The 6635-nt window shown below is 48.1% G+C and overlaps 1 protein-coding gene across 1 annotated transcript in view; it reads right to left on the minus strand.

Moving 5' to 3' along the window:
• TMEM115 (transmembrane protein 115) overlaps positions 1-830 on the minus strand; it is a 19074-nt gene extending 18244 nt beyond the window's left edge. Inside the window, exon 1 of the mRNA XM_077451503.1 lies at positions 1-830. This exon is cut by the window's left edge and continues 1282 nt beyond it. The gene's annotated coding sequence lies outside the window, so the exon portion shown is untranslated.
• Between the last annotated feature and the right edge of the window lie 5805 nt (positions 831-6635).

Raw genomic sequence — 6635 nt, forward strand, 5'->3', positions numbered from 1 at the left:
TGGATAAGAGTCCTGTGGAGATGTGTGGCCCCAGAACTGTTGAATGAGAGTCCAATGGAGATGTGGGGTCCCGAGAACTGCTGGATGAGGGTCCTATGGAGATGTGTGGCCCCCGGGCACTGCTGGATAAGAGTCCTGTGAAGATGTGTGGCCTCAGAACTGTTGAATGAGAGCCCTATGGAGAAGTGTGGCCCCCGGGCACTGCTGGATGAGAGTCCTGTGAAGATGCGTGGCCCCTGGGCACTGCTCGATGAGGAGCCCTATGGCAAGGGCCCCGGGCTCTATGACAAGGCTGGAGAAGAACCTTCAGAGGTGTGTGGCCCCCGACACTATGGCACTGCTGGATCATAAACTATGGTGGGGGGCCCCGAACACGAGTGGATGAACTCCTGGGGCCACGCACACCGCTCTATGAATTCCTGTGGCTCTTGACACCAGTCTATGAACTTCTGGGGCCCCTGGCAGCAATATATGGACTCTTGGGGCCCCTGATACCAGTCTATGAACTCCTTGGGGCCCTTGGTACTTGAAGAGACCTGTGGGGGGCCCCCTGGCACTGCTGGGAGATGCCCTGATGTCTCACACCCTCCTGTGGCCCCCTTGGGGCACTGACACAGCTGGATCCTGGCTCTTCTGAGGGAGGTCGCCGGGGGGCCCTTTGGAACTGACAATACCGAACACGGGTGTCCCGGGGCCCCTGGCGCTGCTCGGGAACCTGTCCGCTGCCAGGCCTCGTCTCTCCCGGAAAAAGAGGCCACAGACTTGTTCCACCCGACAACGTCACCAGCAGTGCAGAGCAAACACCTCAGCGCGCATGCTCGCAAAGGCCTCCCCGCACTGCACGTCGGGAGACGTCGTCTAGCGAGGCGACGGGGAGGTGTATGCGGCGCATGCGCCAACCTTTCCGCCATGCACTGCGGCGGCTTCAGTTGGCATAGTACGCCTGCGCCATCATCATTCCGCGCTGCACGCTGGGAGGTCAAAGGTTGACGTCGGCGGCTTCAACAGTGCGCATAACGCGTGCGCACCCCCGGAACTGCCAGACGCCCACTCTGCCATTCATCCTTTGATTGGTCCCCAACTGGTCACGTGGTTACAATTCTTCCTGCTTTTCTACCCAGCCATAGGAAATAAATGGACCATTATAAGGCCTTGTGTGCCAGTTCTGCTGAGTTATATAAATATATCCCCTATATATATATATATATGTTATTTTGTATTATATTATATTACATTGTATTAAAATTGATATTATTTTATGTCATATTTTATTATTTTACAATGTAACTGACACTATGTTATATTAAATTATATTATTATACATTGTATTGTGTTATTTTATATTATTTTACAATGTAAATGATACATTAATATATTACATTATAGTTCTGTTTATCCTACTGCTTCAACCTCTGCAACATCTCCTATATCACCAAAAGTATTGGGACGCCTGCTTTTACACACACATATGAACATTAATGACCTCCCAGTCTTGGTCCGGAGGGTTCAATATTGAGTTGGCCCTTTGCAGCTATAACAGCTTCACTTCTCCTGGGAAGGCCGTCCACAAGGTTTAGGAGGGTGTCTATGGGAATGTTTGACCATTCTTCCAGAAGCCCATTTGTGAGATCAGGCACTGATGTTGGATGAGAAGGTCTGGCTCGCCAATCTCTGCTCTAATTCATCCCAAAGGTGTTCTATTGGGTTGAGGTCAGGACTCTGTGCAGGCCAGTCAAGTTCCTCCACCCCAAACTCGCTCATCCTTGTCTTTATGGACCTTGCTTTGTGCACCGGTGGGCAGTCATGTTGGAACAGGAAGAAGCCGTCCCTAAACTGTTCCCACAAAGTTGGGAGCATGAAATTATCCAAAATGTCTTGGTATGCTGATGTCTTAAGAGTTCCCTTCACTGGAACTAAGGGGCCAAACCCAACCCCTGAAAAACAATCTCCCACCATAATCCCCCCTCCCCCCACACCATTATCCCATTCCACCAAATGATTTGGACCAGTGCACAAAGCAAGGTTCATAAAGACATGAATGAGCGAGTTTGGGGTGGAGGAACTTGACTGGCCTACACAGAGTCCTGACCTCAACCCGATAGAACACCTTTGGGATGAATTAGAGTGGAGACTGCAAGGCAGGCCTTCTTGTCCACATCATGCTCACTTCCAGGACTCCTCCAGAGCCTCTCCCATCCTGTGGAACTCCCTACCCCAATCCGCTTATCTCCTACTCTGTTTGGTTTTAGACGATCCCTGAAATTCCCCCTCTTGAGAGAAGCCTATCCTGCCCCCACCGAACAACTGTACTTTGTACTTCTCCCTCAGCTCCTCCCCCACAGTTATTACCTTTGGTATCACTTGACCCCCCCAGATTGTAAGCTCTCAGGATCAGGGCCCTCTGATCCCTCCTGTATTGAATTGTATTGTAACTGTACTCTCTGCCCCCATGTTGTAAAAGTGCTGCTCAAACTGTTGGTGCTGGGGATTTGCTGGGGGTCTTAGTGCCATGGTGGGAGGAGGGTAGGGGGCAGTTGTGCTAGTGCCACTCCACAGGCGGCCTGGGGGGTTGGAGAAGTCCAGCCAAGCGAGCTTTCCCTGTATGTCTCCTTTAAAGTCAGTGTCATTGTTATCATCAGTACCACTATTGGTGTCATTGTAATCATCAGTGCCATTGTTGGTGTCATTGTTATCATCAGTACCACTATTGGTGTCATTGTTATCATCAGTGCCATTGTTGGTGTCATTGTTATCATCAGTGCCAGTGTTGGTGTCATTGTGATCATCAGTGCCATTGTTGGTGTCATTGTGATCATCAGTGCCATTGTTGGTGTCATTGTTATCATCAGTGCCAGTGTTGGTGTCATTGTTATCATCAGTGCCAGTGTTGGTGTCATTGTGATCATCAGTGCCATTGTTGGCGTCATTGTGATCATCAGTGCCAGTGTTGGTGTCATTGTGATCATCAGTGCCATTGTTGGTGTCATTGTGATCATCAGTGCCATTGTTGGTGTCATTGTGATCATCAGTGCCAGTGTTGGCGTCATTGTGATCATCAGTGCCATTGTTGGTGTCATTGTGATCATCAGTGCCATTGTTGGTGTCATTGTGATCACCAGTGCCATTGTTGGTGTCATTGTGATCACCAGTGCCATTGTTGGTGTCATTGTGATCACCAGTGCCATTGTTGGTGTCATTGTGATCATCAGTGCCATTGTTGGTGTCATTGTGATCATCAGTGCCTTTGTTGGTGTCATTGTGATCATCAGTGCCATTGTTGGTGTCACTGTGATCATCAGTGTCATTGTTGGTGTCATTGTTATCATCAGTGCCATTGTTGGTGTCATTGTGATCATCAGTATCAGTGTTGGTGTCATTGTGATCATCAGTGCCATTGTTGGTGTCATTGTGATCATCAGTGCCATTGTTGGTGTCATTGTTATCATCAGTGCCATTGTTGGTGTCATTGTTATCATCAGTGCCATTGTTGGTGTCATTATGATCATCAGTGCCATTGTTGGTGTCATTGTGATCATCAGTGCCATTGTTGGTGTCATTGTGATCATCAGTGCCATTGTTGGTGTCATTGTGATCACCAGTGCCATTGTTGGTGTCATTGTGATCACCAGTGCCATTGTTGGTGTCATTGTGATCATCAGTGCCATTGTTGGTGTCATTGTGATCATCAGTGCCATTGTTGGTGTCATTGTGATCACCAGTGCCATTGTTGGTGTCATTGTTATCATCAGTGCCATTGTTGGTGTCATTATGATCATCAGTGCCATTGTTGGTGTCATTGTGATCATCAGTGCCATTGTTGGTGTCATTGTGATCATCAGTGCCATTGTTGGTGTCATTGTGATCACCAGTGCCATTGTTGGTGTCATTGTGATCATCAGTGCCATTGTTGGTGTCGTTATCACCAGTGCCACCAGTGTCACTTAGTGTCAGATTTGTCCGCCGCAATATCGCAGTCCTGCTAAAAATCGCTGATCACCGCCATTACTAGTAAAAACAATAAATAGAATTTAGAAAAAAAAATCCGTAAATCTATCCCCTATTTTGTAGATGTGATAACTTTTGCACAAACCAATAAATAAACGCTTATTGCAATGTTTTTTTTTTTTTTTTTACTAAAAATATGTAGCAGAATACGTATCGGCCTAAACTGAGGAAGAAATTCGTTTTTTTTAATTTTTTTTTATTCGATATGTTTTATAGCAGAAAGTAAAAAAAAAAATTTTTTATCATTAAGGTAAACATGTTATTTTTTTTTTTTTTTTTTAGATTTATTGGATGTTTTATTACAGAAAGTAAAAAAAAATAATTTTATATATATATATATATATATATATATATATATATATATATATATTTTTTTTTTTTTAATTGTCATATTTTTTCTGTATAGCACAAAAAATAAAAACCATCAAATATCACCAAAAAAAATCACCAAATAAAGGACAACAATTTTATTTAGGTACATCGTCGCACGACCGCGCAATTGTCAGTTAAAATAACGCAGTGCTGTATCGGAACAAATGGCCTGGTCATGAACGGGGAGTGGAGTAAATCTAGTGCATACAAGAGAAGTATGCCCCCGGTAGAGTGCCCCCTTACATCAGGTTCCCCCAGTAGAGTGTCTCTTTTCATCAGGTGCCTCTGGTAGAGTGCCCCCCTTACATCAGGTGCCCCCAGTAGAGTGCCCCCTTACATCAGGTGCCCACAGTAGAGTGCCCCCTTACATCAGGTCCCCACAGTAGAGTGCCCCCTTACATCAGGTCCCCACAGTAGTGTGTCGCCTTACATCAGGTGCCCCCAGTAGAGTGCCCCCTTACATCAGGTCCCCACATTACAGTGTCTCCTTACATCAGGTGCCCACAGTAGAATGACCCCTTACACCAGGGTCCCCCTAGAAGAGTGCCCGCTTACATTAGGTGCCCCCAGTAGTGTGCCCCCTTACATCAGGTGCCCACAGTAGAGTGCCCCCTTACACCAGTTGCCCCCAGAAGAGTGCCCCCTTACATCAGGTGCCCCCAGTAGAGTGCCCCCTTACATTAGGTCCCCACAGTAGAGTGTCTCCTTACATCAGGTGCCCCCAGTAGAGTGACCCCTTACATCAGGTGCCCCAGTAGAGTGTCTCCTTACATCAGATGCCCCCAGTAGAGTGCCCCCTTACATCAGGTGCCCCAGTAGAGTGCCCCCTTACATTAAGTGCCCCAGAAGAGTGCCCCCTTACATCAGGTGCCCACAGTAGATTGCCCCCTTGCATTAGATGCCCCCATCAGTGTACCCCCTTACATCAGGGGCCCACAGAAGCGTGCCCACAGTAGAGTGTTTCCTTACATCAGGTGCCTGTATTAGAGTGTCTCCTTACATCCGGTGCCCCCAGAAGAGGGCCCCATTACATCAGATGCCCCCATCAGAGTGCCCCCTTACATCAGGTGCCCCCAGTAGAGTTCCCCCTTACATAAGGTGCCCACAGTAGAGTATCTCCTTACATAAGGTTCCCCCAGTAGAGTGCCCCCTTACATCAGGTGCCCACAGTAGAGTGTCTTCTTACATCGGGTGCCCGCAGTAAAGTGCCCCATTACATTAGGTGCCCGCAGTAGAGTGTCTCCTTACATCAAGTGCCTGCAGTAAAGTACCCCCTTACATCAAGTGCCCCCAAGAATGTCCAGGTGAATCCCGGACAAGTGGCAACCCTAGTGACAGGACTGCCTATGACTGAGGCTCTGCTAAGCAGCTGACGACCTCCTTCCTGGCCCCCCTGAGGCTGGCGGAGAGACATAACCCTGTAAAGGGACAAGCTTTGCAGGCGGTGAGCCAAGCATTTGATTCTTCTACCACGGGTGCACACCGCCTTTTTGGGTTTTGCCCTCAAGCTGTTCCTGTTTTCCTTTTGAGTAATAAAAGAATGCTTTGGTTTTACCAACGCGGCTGGCCGGGGATTCCTGGGCTCCCCAATATTACAGCGCCCCATTATTTCTGGTCCCTACAAGGGGTACAAACAACAAATATCGCCCTGATGTGTGGTGCGGCTGCGAGTGTCAAGGGGAGGAGAATTACATTTGGCTTGTTGTTTGGTGGTATGTTAGGGTCATGGCAAGAAATCTACAGCTAAATATATATATATATATATATACACAGTACTGATAGGTGCAGATTTACTAAGACATGAGAAAGTTGCTAAACTGGTTTCACGCGTTCCGGTTCGCTTGCCTTCGTCACAAAGGGGGTTAATGGTGTAGCGGTGTAATCCATGGTGATACATTGTTTATAATACACAGAGCAAACAATGTCATCCGGTTACAGTCTCCATCCACTCCAACACACAGACATATCCAGGGCCGTCCCTGGATTGGACCCTGGGCAACCATCTTCTTGGGCCCCTCAACTATTTGAGGCCAGTGCGGGCTCAGAGGGGCAGCTGCTTTGGGAGCCACAATAGTGACTGAGCCCGAAGCAGCTGCCCCCTTTTGCCCTGTGTTAACCACTTCCCACCCCGTGTATAGTAATATGACGGCCGCAAGGTGGCTTTCTCATCCGTCATATGACGTCCTCGGCTTCCTGCCCCTGCTGCGTCACTTGGGAGCCCGTGCGCGTGCGCGGTCGGCCGCAATGCCCGCCGGGCA

The sequence above is a fragment of the Lithobates pipiens genome, unplaced genomic scaffold (genome assembly GCF_037356315.1).
Source record: "Lithobates pipiens isolate NorthernLeopardFrog02 unplaced genomic scaffold, aLitPip1_a1.2 Scaffold_23, whole genome shotgun sequence".
In the NCBI taxonomy this organism is placed as follows: domain Eukaryota; kingdom Metazoa; phylum Chordata; class Amphibia; order Anura; family Ranidae; genus Lithobates; species Lithobates pipiens.